This window comes from Dryobates pubescens, chromosome Z, assembly GCF_014839835.1.
Source record: "Dryobates pubescens isolate bDryPub1 chromosome Z, bDryPub1.pri, whole genome shotgun sequence".
Lineage (NCBI taxonomy): Eukaryota > Metazoa > Chordata > Aves > Piciformes > Picidae > Dryobates > Dryobates pubescens.
The window spans coordinates 15,010,042-15,024,670 of record NC_071657.1 but is presented as its reverse complement, the minus strand read 5'-3'; positions in this window follow the sequence as shown (position 1 = coordinate 15,024,670).

Sequence of the window (14,629 nt, the reverse complement as noted above, 5' to 3'; positions counted from 1 at the left end):
AGGTTTTTGTTTTGTTTTGTTTTGTTTTGTTTTGTTTTAATGAATCAGCTTTTGAGTTATTTAATATTAATTTTAAATTATGTTGTAACCAGAAATTGTGTAAGCCTTCAATGGATTTATTCATAATATATGTTCAGACACATTTTGCCATTTTTTCAGACTACATAATACTGTTTTAAATAATACGAAGGTAGATAACTTTTGGAAACCAAACATAAGGAAGGCACTGACACAAATTTGCTGAGACAGGAGTATGTTAAATAAATATAGTGCAAAGCATGTGAGAGAAGAATTATGTGTCACAATACCAACTGGGAAAGAAGAGAAAATTAATTCAGTGCTGGTATAAATAAAGGATAAGAATTGATGATGTAAGCAATGAAAAATCCAAGAACACAGTTACTCTTCATGAATAGAAAGCTGGTGGGGGGTGGGGCCATGGGAGGAAACTGCCTCATCTATACTGATCACACAGTGAGTGATAATAACCAGCCCAACAGAGAATATACTTACAGAGATTTTCTCACAAAACCTCTTTATAGAAGAGCCAAACTATTTCTGACGTGCCTAGAGCAAGGAAGCAGAGGATTTGCACAAATATTTTGTGGACTTGAATTTTTAAAATTGCTGAATCTTATATTCACCAACATTTGGTGGTAAAATAGTATTCTGAAGACAATCTCTGACGGAAAAATACAGAACTAGCTACTACACAGTTTCCTATCAGCACATTTGTCCTTCAATCAGAACATCCATTTTTATATGTTACCAAAATTTGCTGCAAATAAAAACACATCATTGTTAAGCTCAACAAACTTGTACCATACACTAACATACAAACTTCTTTCATACCCTAATATACTTACTGCAGAATGTTTTTATAACAGGCTCACACCTGAAATCAGAACCTGTATTATGTCTGCACTGGTCTCTGAAGAGACATCTTCTGCTATCAGCCTTTAAAAACTACAGAACTTTTCTTGGATTAGCTTTACTTAAGCCATTCTCAATCTGGTCTTAGCTAGTAAGTAAGGCAGTTTTTCTTTACTTTAGCTAAAAGCTCAATCAAATCCAAGTGTCCTTGACAAACTGGAGCACAGATCTGGGTTGGAGATGTTTGGGTGATTGTTATGAACAGAGGTCAAGCTGCATCAGGGGTGTCGGTAAAGACCTCATTGCTAGAGAAGTGGAAGGCAATGAAGTTGGTGAGGGGTTTGGCACACAAGCCCTATAAGGAGAGGCTGAGGGAGCTGGGGTTGCTTAGCCTGGAGAAGAGGAGGCTCAGGGGAGACCTTATTGCTCTCTACAACTACCTGAAGGGAGGTTGTAGACAGGCGGACGTTGGTCTCTTCTGCCAGGCAACCAGCACCAGAACAAGAGGACACAGTCTCAGGCTGTACCAGGGGAGGTTTAGGCTGGAGGTCAGGAAGAAGTTCTATACAGAGGGAGTGATTGCCCATTGGAATGGTCTGCCTGGGGAGGTGGTGGAGTCACCATTATTGGAGGTGTTCAGGAGGAGACTTGATAGAGTGCTTGGTGCCATGGTTTAGTTGATTAGGTGGGTTGGGTGATAGGTTGGATGTGATGATCTTGAAGGTCTCTTCCAACCTGGTCTGTTCTATTCTATTCTATTCTATTCTATTCTATTCTATTCTATTCTATTCTATTCTAAAGTGTATGTATATAGAATGTGGAGCAAGATGAAAGGAAGAGCTGAAAAGGATGTTGGGTTAACTACTTTTTCAGATATTATTTTAAATACTTTTTGATTTACTTGATTTGATGAATTATTTGAATTATTTGTTTGGTGTTCCAGTCAACTTGGGATTGTAAATGTAGTCTAGAACAAAGATATTTTCTCCAGTTGTAAACATTTTTATTCATTGTTATTTTGAAGTAATGGCTGTCCTGTGAAAACAATTCCTGCATAGAGGAAGTACTTTTTCATGTATATCTTAGCTTCCTTCCTGTCAATTTGTAAGGATTGAAATAGAATTTAAAGGACCTCTATTTGCTTAGCTAAAATTTTAAAACAAACTGCACTAGAATGGTAAATATTTCTCACAGGGTTTTGTAGAAGGTAGTGAACTTTCAACTGTTTATAGAAAGTGAAAGCTTGTGAACTCTTCAGTTCCAGTTTTTAAGTTTTCTAAGCAGAAAAAGCTTTGCTTTTCTTGCAAATTTCTGTCACAATTTGTAAGCTTTTTAATTTCATGGGAGCTTCATGGTTACATCAAGACTCCATAGGGAGAGTTCTACTTAGAAGTAAGAAATTCATGCCTATATAATAGAAAACAAGCATAAAAGTTTCAAATGTAGTTATTGAAAAATGTAGCTGTATATTATAGAATGTTGTTCCTTTTTCTTGGTTCATTTTTTTTCTCCAACTACCTTGTTCTGCTTGTAATGGTATCCATAAATAAACCAGCCATGTGCTACTGATATTTGCTACAGACCATATGCCTAAAACTTGGGATGACTCTATCTTTTAGTGACTTCCAGACAACACACCTTTTAGATGAGAAGTCTGCTTTTCAGTTTCTCCTTGAGAAAGCAATCTATGACCCTCTTCCAGGACTGTCTTCATTGGTGTCTCTGTATTGTTTTTTATGTGATTTTCAGCTGTGATATGTTGCAGTTCCAAGAAACTAGCATTCCCAAAAGTTTCCCCTGAAATTTGTATGAATCGCAGCTGGAATGTGGAGGCACAGTAACAGCTTTTTATGATAAGAAGTGCAGGTATCAAACAAAAGGTGCAGTGTCCTCTAATAAAAGATTTTTTAAGTGGGTTCTATGTTGTGGTGGGTTGAAAATTCCCCCCTATATTAAATTTGCCAGCCCAGATCAGCTGGAAGCAAATGAAAGCTCTATTTACAAGCAAAACTGCAACCTACAACAAAATTCAATGACTATGTACAAAATATACAGTATTTACAATATTTACAGGTATTACAATTGATATACAGCACAAGGACTCCCCTGGTCAAAGACCAGGGGAGTTGCTAATAGCTTCTCCCTCCCTGTCCCACTCTTACCGTCTTGTACACAAAAGGGACAAGAGAAAGGAGCAGAGAGACGTTAGAACTTAGCCAAAGCAATGCAGCCAAGATCAAGCAAAAGCCAGCAGAAGCACAAAGTTAGTATCTCCCAAGAGCAAAGAAGAAATTGTTTTGCAAACTACATCTTACAGTAGATAACTCTCCAATGAGATTGTTTAGAACTATCGTTACTTCCCTTTTTACACCCAATAGTGATTTATTTACATTTTACTACCTTATGTTAAAGATCTGTGAACATTTTTGAAGGCATAACCTAAAACTACCACACACATATGTAAATTATCTTACCTAAGTTTGCTGGTTTATTTCATTCTTCACACAAACATGTGTCAGTATTTAAGCACCTGACTATTTTGCAAGCCAAGTGATGTACCTCTTGCTACAGAATCAGTGCTTGATCTCTCAGAATCCCAAACTAGCAAATCCACACAGATCAAAACAATGCCATGTTAGATCAGACATAGACTCAGGAAATGCACATTAGCTCAAGAATTACATCTGAACTAATAATCCCTAAATCTCAGCAGAGCTACAGAACTGTAACATCTCTGCACCATGTCTAAATTTAACCTAGATTACATCTGACAACTCAGAGTTTTTGTCCTGTATTGCTGTGCACTTTTACAGACTAGAGTTAGGGCAGATGAAGGCTATACTCCATGCAACCCCTCACTGATACTCTGTTGTCATTTTTTCTTTCATAGATCTTCACCGGTATTCTAGGTTAGAGGACTATTTCTGCTCAGCTAAACTTAATCCCTTTTTTTCTTCCCCCACCCCTTTCCTCTGTGTCTCCTTGAATCTGAGTAGCAAATAACCTGCCAGAAGGAATATGCACACAGAATCAGGTATCGTGTTCATTAAAATAAAACTGATATTGCGCTATCTGTTCTCACATAAACTTACAATTTTCATTATGATGCCTTCCCATCGGACAAATTAATCCACATTTTTGGTAAAGAGCCATCATCTTTTAAGGCATCAGAAACATCTTTGTCCCTTTTCCACATTTTTCACTGAGAGAAACTGATGCAGACAGCAGTTCTGAGAAAGGTGTAAACTACTCATGTAACAATGCATTGCTCATTTAAAATAACAGCGTCATGTTGGCCTCCTCGGGCAACAGCATTCCTTGTGGGTGCTGGTACATGCAGGCTTGCTGGTTGTGGTTGTAAAGGACAGGCAATTCTTAGCAAGCTGAAATTCAGCTGCATTTTACAGTCCAAATGTTGCTTCAAACTGTGGAGAAATGTACTTGTGTATTTATATTGTATTACTTGCTATTTGTACTGCTGGAAGTGGCACTTTACAATGTAAAGTTTTCTTTTGACACTTCTATTTCATGCTACAAAATTTTATTTTCTCACAGATCACTGAATGATGAAAAGTGTTAATTTCAGATGCCGAGTTAGTTCAATAACATTGATAAAAGTGTTTTGAGTTAAACTTAATTTTGGCAGCAAAGTAATGCAGGCTAAGGTGTTCCTCTAATACCAGTGACACTGACTTCAACATCTGGGATATATTTCTGATATCTGTGAGTTTCCTAGAGCTGTAAAGCCTTGGAGATGGCAAAGGTTCCTCAATCATTCGTACTGCACAATGTGATTAAATGCATTCAAATATTTAACACAACATAAATATGTGATGTCATTTACCATCTTCCTTTTTCTCTTCCCTCCTTGGGGCTGATTTTGTTATCTGTAACCTTGAATCTTGTATTGGTTTCTACTTGAATTCTAGGTACTGTATGAACTTGTCTGTTTGGTCACAATGTCTTTTTTTATGCCTCATATATTGCTGTCACTTATCATGTGAAAAGCTCTTGCAGAATGTGGTACATTTTACTCAGCTGCACAACTGTAGCTCAGCTGTAATTCAGAGAATATAGCCCATTTTCTTTGTATCATGTATCTATTTATCAGATAAATGTAATCTGCAAGTCCAACATGGTTTGTGGAAAATTGTGTTTATAATGAATAGTCCTGCTAGAGAAAAAGTAGATTAAATTGTGCCCTAAGTTACATAAAGACCTATCAGTTTATCTCCATGGGCCTCTGTGCTACTCCAAGTATAATTTAGGATAATTTGGAGCATGATTCTTTGTATAATTCAATATCTCTGCACTGATCTCAAGTCACTGTTTACAAATGCTCATTACATTAAAGTATACTTCAGATAAAGGAAAATTACCATATAAATAACATCTAGACCTCGTTTTCCTTCCTGTTTCCTACCCACCTAGGCTTTTTCTTGTATTTTCATACAAGAAATTATCTGAAACTTAAGTACACTTCATTATTACTTGTATGTGAACTGAAAAAAGAATAGAGATAGATAATTAAATAGGCTGGTAGGGATGTTCTCACTGAAGAGTCAAGCCTACATTCATTTCCATCTGAGTCTTGGAGTGTATTGATGTGGAAGTTTGGTAAGTGCATAACAGCATCACAAAATTTTGGCAATAGTTTTATTTGCTTATAAGAGAAGAGAATTTAATTTGTGTGCCAGGATTTTCTCTAATCACCATTAGCAGTAAAATGTTACCAACTTTGGTAAATAAATAGAGCCTAGATACTGTAATTAATAATAATAAAAAAGTGTGGTACGACCTAATTTGTATTGACAAAAACATACTGGTTACTGGTACTCTGCCAGATTACTTCCCTTTGGGATACACCATTTGAACCATAGTCACACTGCAATTTTCAAAGTCTGAGATGCTCCAGTCACATCTGGAGTATTGTGTTCAGTTCTGGGCCCCTCAGTTCAGGAAGGACAGGGAACTGCTTGAAAGAGTCCAGCACAAAGCCAAAAAATTGATCAAGGGAGTGGAACATCTTCCTTATGAGAAGAGGCTGAGGGAGCTGGGTTTCTTTAGCTTGGAGGAGACTAAGGGGTGACCTCATTAGTGTTTATAAATATGTAAGGGATGAGTGTCAAGAGGATAGATTCAGGATCTTCTTGGTGATGCCCAATGACAGCACAAGGGGCAATGGGTGGAAGCTGAGGAATAGGAAGCCCTCAGGCTTACTTGTAGCAAGTCCAGTTTTATGCCCTTTCCCCTTCAAATATAGTTTAAGGCTCGTTCAATGAGCTCTTCTAGCTCCAGTGTTCAGATCCTTTTCTCCCTTTGAGATAAGTGTATCCCACCTATTGCCAGCAGGCCTATTGTGTAAATCAACCCCTGATTAAAATCCCTGAAGTTCTCCTGGTGACATCAGGCTGGAGCCAAGTGTTGATCTGCTGGCTTTTCCTGTTTATTCATTGTTCCCCACAACTGGGGAGGGTAGAGAAGATTACCTGTGCTCCCAATCCCTTAAGCAGAAGTCTGTCTCTATTGCCCTTGGACTTGTTGTTACATCACAGTATCGTAGTACACAGTACCACAGTACATTACAGGTTGAAAAGGACCTCCAGAGATTATTTGGTTCGACCCCCCCACCAAAGCAGAATCACTTAGAGTAGTCCACACAGGAATGCATCCAGGTGGGGTTGGAAAGTCTCCAGAGAAGGGGACTCCGCAACTTCCCTGGACAGTCTGTTCCAGTGCTCTGTCACCCTCACTGTAAAGAAGTTTCTCCGCATGTTGAGCTGAAATCTTCTATGTTCAAGCTTGAACCTGTTCTTGTCTTGTTATTGCGCACCACTTAAAAGAGATTGACCCCTTCCACTTGACACCCACCCCTCAGATATTTATACACATTGACAACATTCCCTCTCAGACTTCTGTTCTCAAGACTAAACTGTCCCAGGTCTCACTTCATAGGGGAGGTGCTCAAGACCTCTGATCATCCTTGTGGCTCTCTGTTAGATTCTCTCCATCAGGTCCCTTCATCACTACCAACCTGAAAGATCAGCAGTAGTAGTCTGTAGTAGGGAATAAAGCTTTCTCCTTACATCACTAGCCTGAGCCCCCAGGAGGAAGCAGATTTCCCCAAGATATGGATCCAGTCTGTATATCCAATTTGCATATCATGTCTTCCACTCCCTTCAGAAGTGAGTAACCCATGACAATGGCCTGTCTTTTATTCTTTACTGAAGAAGTTTCTGTGTGGGGCTCTAGGCTAAATCTTAGCTCCTCCTGTCTGGGTGATCCATCATACTTGCCATTGTCTGCTTCCCTTTGCAGAGTACCATACCTTTTTCACAAGGGCAGCTGTAATGGTGTGCTGGTTATTCAGGGGAATGCACCGGGGGTGCCTGTTGTGCCATTATCTTCTATCTATCTGAGGTGCCATTGCCCATTGTCTTCTGAGTCACAGTGTTTAGTCCGGTGATGAGAGATCAGGGAGCTGTCCATAACATGAGCTCTGTCTGTCTCTTGGGTTTGTGTTGCAGGGGGCAGGGTGTGACTCCAAGAGTCTGTCTCTCTCTTTCATACCATCTGATTATTCTCAACCTACATACCTCCTCTTGGCACTTCAACACTGAACAGAGGAGGCCCTCTATGCGAGCACAACTTCAACACATCCCCTCCCCTTGTGGCAGATAGTACACCATCTAGTACAGTAAGAGAGCTATTCAGAGCTGTCAATAGGATGACTAACCTCATTTTACTGTTTTACAGGAGATATGTTTGTCCTAAATAAAGACAGATACAACAACATTGGTTTTACTTCAATTTTTTGCCAAATATTCAATTCCAGAATGATACGTTTGAGGTTTTATTAAGATGTAGAATAGTCTCAAAAGTAATATTCTTGACAGAAAGACACTTACTTATAAATAAGATAGGAGAATGTATTCATTTTGTAGCTTTTAAAAATTATTTTATACCCATGGTATCATTATTAGGTTCATTGCTATTTTAACAGAAAGAATTGAAAGAGCTAACTGACATCATTTTATGTTCAGTCTCCTTGTAAATGAATGAAGTTATACTTTGCCCTGTCTGGAAAGTACCAAAGCATTATGGAAAATGGAATTAAAGCGCAGTGTTCTGACTCTTTACCATAAGGAATAATTGCATTCTACAGATACTTACACTTTGGGATGAACATTACTCCTGGAGAAGTTCGGGCTGAAAACACTCTGTGATCAGTGCTCAGTGGCCAAAAGGCTGAAAAGTTGTTCTAATACATACTGCCAGCTAGTCTGCAGTATGTAGCTATTCAAAATAAAAGGTGTAAGCACTACTGGGATGCAGAATTTCCTTGCTTTTGATAGTAATATTTGATGGTATGTCTGGGAAAACCTCTACTTCAACAACTATAGAATTAGAAGTCCATAAGAACTCTTTCCAAAGCGTACTCATAACTTGACAGAAATGGTATGCACTGAGATGAATCATTCACCCTCTTAACAGCTATGATGGCTATTGCATGGTGAACACAATGATTTATTTCTTTGAGCATTTTCCTAATGGCCTCTTCTCAAATTTCTATGCTCAGGGAGAAAAAAAAACTTTTTAAAAATGTTCATTTTGATGGAATATGCCATTTCATAAAGAACACACCAAAATGGCTATACTGAACATTACTGGGTTTTAAATAAGAAAGAAAAGGCTTGTGTACTGTAAATATGGTAGTGTTGAACTGCAAAGGCTACTTTTTGAGAGTTCATATCCCAAAACTGAGACTACTAGATGGACACTCCTCTTCCTGTTTACATCTTCAGAGAATCACAGAATCTGGTCTGGGCCAACCTCCCCACTGTCAACAGGGACATCCTCAACTAGTCAGGTTGCCCAGGACCTCGTCAAGCCTCAGCTTGAATATCTCCAGGGAAGGGGCCTCAACCACCTCCCTTCGCAACCTGTTCCAGTGTTCCACCACCCTTGTAGTGAAGAACTTGTTCCTAACATCCAATCTGCTCTTCTCTAGCTTAAAGCCATTGCCCCTTCTCCTGTCACTGTAGGACTTTGTAAACAGACTCTTCCCATCCCTCCTGTAGGCCCCCTTCAGATACTGGAAGGTCACTATTAGGTTCCCCTGGAGCCTCCTCTTCCCCACAATGAACAACCCCAGTTCTCTCAACCTGTCCTCAGAGCAGAAGTGCTCCAACACTGTGATTTCTCATGCCCTCTTATGGACACGCTCCATCAGGTCCATGTCCTTCCTATATTGAGGGCCCAAGAGCTGGACACAGTACTCCAGGTGAGGTCTCACCAGAGCATAGTAAAGTGGCAGAATCAACTCTCTGGATCTTCTGGCAGCATATCTTTTGGTGCAACCCAGGATGTGATTTGCCTTCTGGGCTGCAAGCTCACCCTTTCTGCCCTTCTCCAGCTTCTCATCTTTCAGCACCCCCAAGTCCTTTTCCTCAGGACTGCTTTCTAACACCTCATCCCCCAGCCTGTATTGATAGTGAAGATTGTTCCAGCATAGGTGCAGAACCCTGCACTTGCTCTTGTTGAACCTCATGAGGTTCGCCTGGGCCCATCTCTACAGACTATCCAGGTCCTTCTGGATGACATCCTGTCCCTCTGGTGTACAGACAACACCACACAGCTTGGTGTCATTTGGATCTTGCTGAGGGTGCACTTGATCCTGCTGTTTATAACATTGATAAAAATATTAAACAGTACAGGTCCCAGTACAGACCCCTGAGGGACACCACTTGTCACTGGTCTCCATCTGGACTTCAAGCCATTGAGCACCACTCTCTGGATGCCACCATCCAGCCAATTCCTTATCCACTGAACAGTCCACCCAGCAAATCCATGTCCCTCCAACTCAGTGAGCAGGATGTTGTGGGGGACCCTGTCAAAGGCCTTGCAGAATTCCAGATAGATCACTTCCACAGGTCATCCCTTATTTGCTGACATATTCACTCTGTAACAGAAAGCCACTAGGTTATTGTGGCAGGGCCTGCCACTCATAAAGCCACGCTAGCTGTCCTAAATCACCTCTCTGTCCTCCATGTGCCTCAGCATGGCATCTAGGAGGATCTGTTCTTCCCAGTCATGGAAGGCTGGGCCATTTTTAACACGAAGGGGAGTATTAAACAAGTATTCTGTGTTGCTTAATCTGTTTTATAATGAAGTTCGGCAGCTGAAATCCAGGAAACATGCCAGCATCTTATAATGAGGTAACATTTCACAAAACACAGAAAATACTCTCTGGATAACTTCTTTGAGATGATATTTCAAAAACAGTACACTATCTGAAAAAAATAGACTTATTTTCATGCTCTCACACCATAGCAACTGTTTCTGCCTCTTATTACAGTGGTAATACAAAGCATCTTGGCTGCAGACTGAGATGACAGGTTTTATTATAGCTCATTGTACACTTACTGCAAAGTCACCAATACATTATGCTTTCAGGTTTTTTTCCCTTTCAGAGGGATATGATTTTGCAGTTCTATTAATAATCTATTAGAGTAATTAAGGGCTCAAAGCCAATGAAAAGATAACTACTGTTATTAAACCAAAAGATTTATGTAAGAACATAATGGGCTTTTAACGTGAAATATACACTTTTTAAGAGAAATAAGATGCTGTCCTAGGTTAGTGGAGCAGTGCGTTTAAGAAATACCTTGCAACTGCACAGAACATTGTTGGCTTGCTTAAAAACATTTTGTTTAAAAAACATAAAAGAAAAAATGAAAGTATCTATTAAACAATCTCTAAGACACGAATTTGACTGAGACATGAGTTACATGATTCTTTTAGAGCTCTTTGTCAGTATCTGCCTGTGGATTACAATTAGTCAGTACTTTTTTTTGGAGTAATCTATTCTTACATACTTTATTCAGTTAGTGTGCAAGATGTTTTGGTATCCACTGCCATCAAAATACCACTGATACTGACATCAGTGAAGTACTTCTGATTCCAGTGTTTTTGCTTCCTGTAGCCAGCAAGAAAAATAACTCTCTGAGACCTGTTGAGGGTATTTGCGAAAATTTGGCAAAACAGAACATGCACATCCTGGACCATCAATAATGGTGCATTATTTGGGGAGTTAGTGGAGAGACTCCTGCTTCAAAATCTCTTTATGACTGTGGAAATGCCACTAATCCAAACCAGAAAATGTTCTTTTCTCTCGTGTTCAACCTAGACATGAATTTCTAGCACCGTGTTAGTGCCAGAATGTGTATTAGTTTCTAAAAATAAAAACTTGAGGGGTGACTTTGAAAATTTTCTACAGACAGAAACAGATTCGCAAGGTAGCCAATGTTTGTTCAAGTGGACAGACCAACAACAACTCATTTCCACATAAGCTGTAAATTAAATTCCCAGTCTGATTCATTTGCCCAAATGTAGTAAGTCCACCACATGCTTTAACTTTGCATCTAGTACATAGATGCAATCTTGATGAATCTCTGCAAAAGACAGTCTTGGTTAAAAGGATTTCCCTGGGCTCTCCAGAGAGTCCTTAACTGGCTAGACAGATCGGCAGAGTCCAACATAATGACATTCAACAAGTCCAAGTGTCGGGTACTGCGCTTTGGCCACGACAACCCCATGCAGTGCTACAGGCTGGGGTCAGAGTAGCTGGAGAGCAGCCAGACAAAAAGGGACCTAGGGATACTGATTGACTGCTGGCTGAACATGAGCCAGCAGTGTGCCCACGTGGCCAAGAAGGCCAATAGCATCCTGGCCTGTGTCAGAAATAGTGTGGCCAGCGGGAGCAGGGAAGTCATTGTGCCCTTGTACTCAGCACTGGTTAGGCCACACCTTGAGTACTGTGTCCAGTTCTGGGCCCCTCAGTTTAAGATGGACATCGAGACACTTGAATGTATCCAGAGAAGGGCAACGAGGATAGTGAGAGGCCTCAAGCACAAGCCCTGTGAGGAGAGACTAAGGGAGCTGGGATTGTTTAGCCTGGAGAAGAGGAAGCTCAGGGGAGACCTTATTGATGTCTACAACTATCTGAAGGGAGGTTGTAGCCGGGAGGGGGTTGGTCTCTTCTCCCAGGCAATCAGCACCAGAACAAGAGGACACAGTCTCAAGCTGCACCAGGGGAAGTTTAGGCTTGAGGTGAAGAGAAAGTTCTTCACAGAGAGAGCTGTTAGCCATTGGCATGGGCTGCCCTGGGAGGTGGTGGAGTCACCATCCCTGGAGGTGTTCAAGAGGGGATTGGATGTGGTACTTGGTCTTGGGTGACAGGTTAAACCTGATAATCCTTGAGGTCTTTTCCGACCCTATTGATTCTATGATTCTAAGTTCAGCAATAACACAGGGCACAAATGTTATTACTTTGGAGATATTTTTTACCTGGAAAAAACACAAGGCTTTTGCTTGCAGGGAACTGATTAAATAGAATTAAAGGGAATGGAGAAAAATAATTATTTTCTTAGAGGGTAATTTGTAAAAATGCAAAAATTCTGAATCCTCTCAAATAAGGTGAATTTGCAAAATAACTGATAGCAACATGTGTGCAGTTTACACTTGTCAAGAACTACAATGGAAAAGGATTTTGGTATTTTAATCCGAATTCCAGTATCACTTAATAACACTAATCTTTATAAAATTAGTCTCAAAATATTTTCATGTATCATGAAGTTATTTGCTAGTAAATCAACAAGAAGCTCTGGAACACTGAGAATTCATTCTTATTTACATCCAGAGCTTGATGTTAAACAAACCAGAGTACAGGGTTCTGTTTAATTTAAAGTTTCGCTTAAACCTCAATGTATATGATTTATTGTAGATGGTACATATAGTCATGCTACTTGCTGGTAGTGCTGCGTAACTAGATAGCTTTTGTGAACATTTGCAACAGCTTACAGTTGTGATAAAATATTGAGCAATTTTAAAAGAATAAAGTAAAGGAACATTCCATGGTATAAATACGATGGAGCTAAAGTCAAAAACATTTTTCTTTAACTTAGTGTTTCTATATCGTTTTTATATAAAGATATCTGAGATTCAGAGTTTATCAGAGTTTATGCATCTATAAGTGGATGGAGTCAGGATTTCCCAAGTAGCCATCTCCTGTATTGCAGAATGGTTTAAAATGCTATACTTCGGGATTGTTTTTTTTCCCCCACCAGCTAAAAGAGTAGCAGTGATCAGTTCAAGTGTCTTACAAAATCACTGATAATACTTGCTTCTCCTCTGACACTCCTGTGGTGGTGTTTTTGCTTTTTGGGGATTTTTGATTGTTTGTTTGGGGTTTTTTTTTTGTTTGGCATGTAAAAATACAGCTTTAAAGTTCTATTACGAGAATGACACATCACAAGATTAATAATATCTGGCATCTAAATGTCATCATAGGAGACCTGAATATAAGAAAGCAATTAGTAATGATTTATTTCAAAAAAATAATGGTGCAGCCATTCTCATAAATGAAATTCAATATATTTTGCCTTCAGTATATATGTAGCCCTGATGATCTGAAAGCACCATGGTTTCTATATAGTAGATACACTGTGAAATCAGATGTGTATGTTTTGGCCCAATACCAAACTAGACTGAACAATAATTGTGGAGCAGGAAAAAAAATAATAATTACTTTATATATGAAGAAGGAATCAGCCTGAAAAGATACCTAACCATAGGGAGTGACCTTACAGTGGAAACAGCAGTCAAAACTTGTGGAGCTCAAGTACTGTCACTCCTATATAAGGTATGTTCTCTTTTGTATTGCACCTCATTGTGTATTTTGGTTTCTGTGCTCCCATTCCAAACCAGTCACCTTCTACATGCTTTCATTCTTCCATTCATTATGATATATATAATTTTTCAGATTCAGCCAGGGAGGTTTTTTTCTGTGTACATAGAAGACTATAGTTACTATATGTAATTTTCAATAATGTGCTCATATTTATAATTTGGAATCACTATTAAACAATTTACCTTTTCTTACACCTTTTTTTTTCTCCCAAATGATTTACGGGTTTTCTTGAGCTGCTTTGATTTCAGTATATGAGACATAAGAAAGCATGATATCTCTTTGCATATTTGAACTTCTACTAACCTCTAAAAAGTTACAGAAAGTGCTATTTAAGACATGTAATTCCTGTATGAATAATTACTAGCTATCAGAAAGTTATACATTCTGGAGTTTATCTTTGACCTTTGGCCTTTGACACTGTCCCCCACAGCAAACTCCTGGTCAAGCTCTCAGCCCATGGCTTGGACAGGAGCACTCTGTGTTGGGTTAGGAACTGGCTGGAGGGCCTAGCCCAGAGAGTGGTGGTGAATGGTGCCACATCCAGCTGGCAGCCAGTCAGTAGTAGTGTCCCCCTGGGATAAGTGCTGGGCCCCAAGCTCTTTAATAACTTTATTGATGATCTGGATGAGGGCATTGAGTTCCATCAGTAAGTTTGCAGATGACACCAAGCTGGGGGCAGGCGTTGGTCTACTGGAGGGTAGAGAGGCTTTGCAGAGGGACCTTGACAGGCTGGGCAGATGGGCAGAATCCAGCGGTATGAGATTTAACACATCCAAGTGCCGGGTTCTGCACATTGGCCAAGGCAACCCCATGCAGTGCTATAGGCTGGGGTTAGAGTGTCTGGAGGGTGGCCAGGCAGAGAGGGACCTGGGAGTACTGGTTGATAGTAGGCTGAACATGAGCCTGCAGTGTGCCCAGGCAGCTAAGAGAGCCAATGGCATCCTGGCCTGCATCAGGAGCAGTGTGGCCAGCAGGAGCAGGGAGGTCATTCTGTCCCTGTACTTA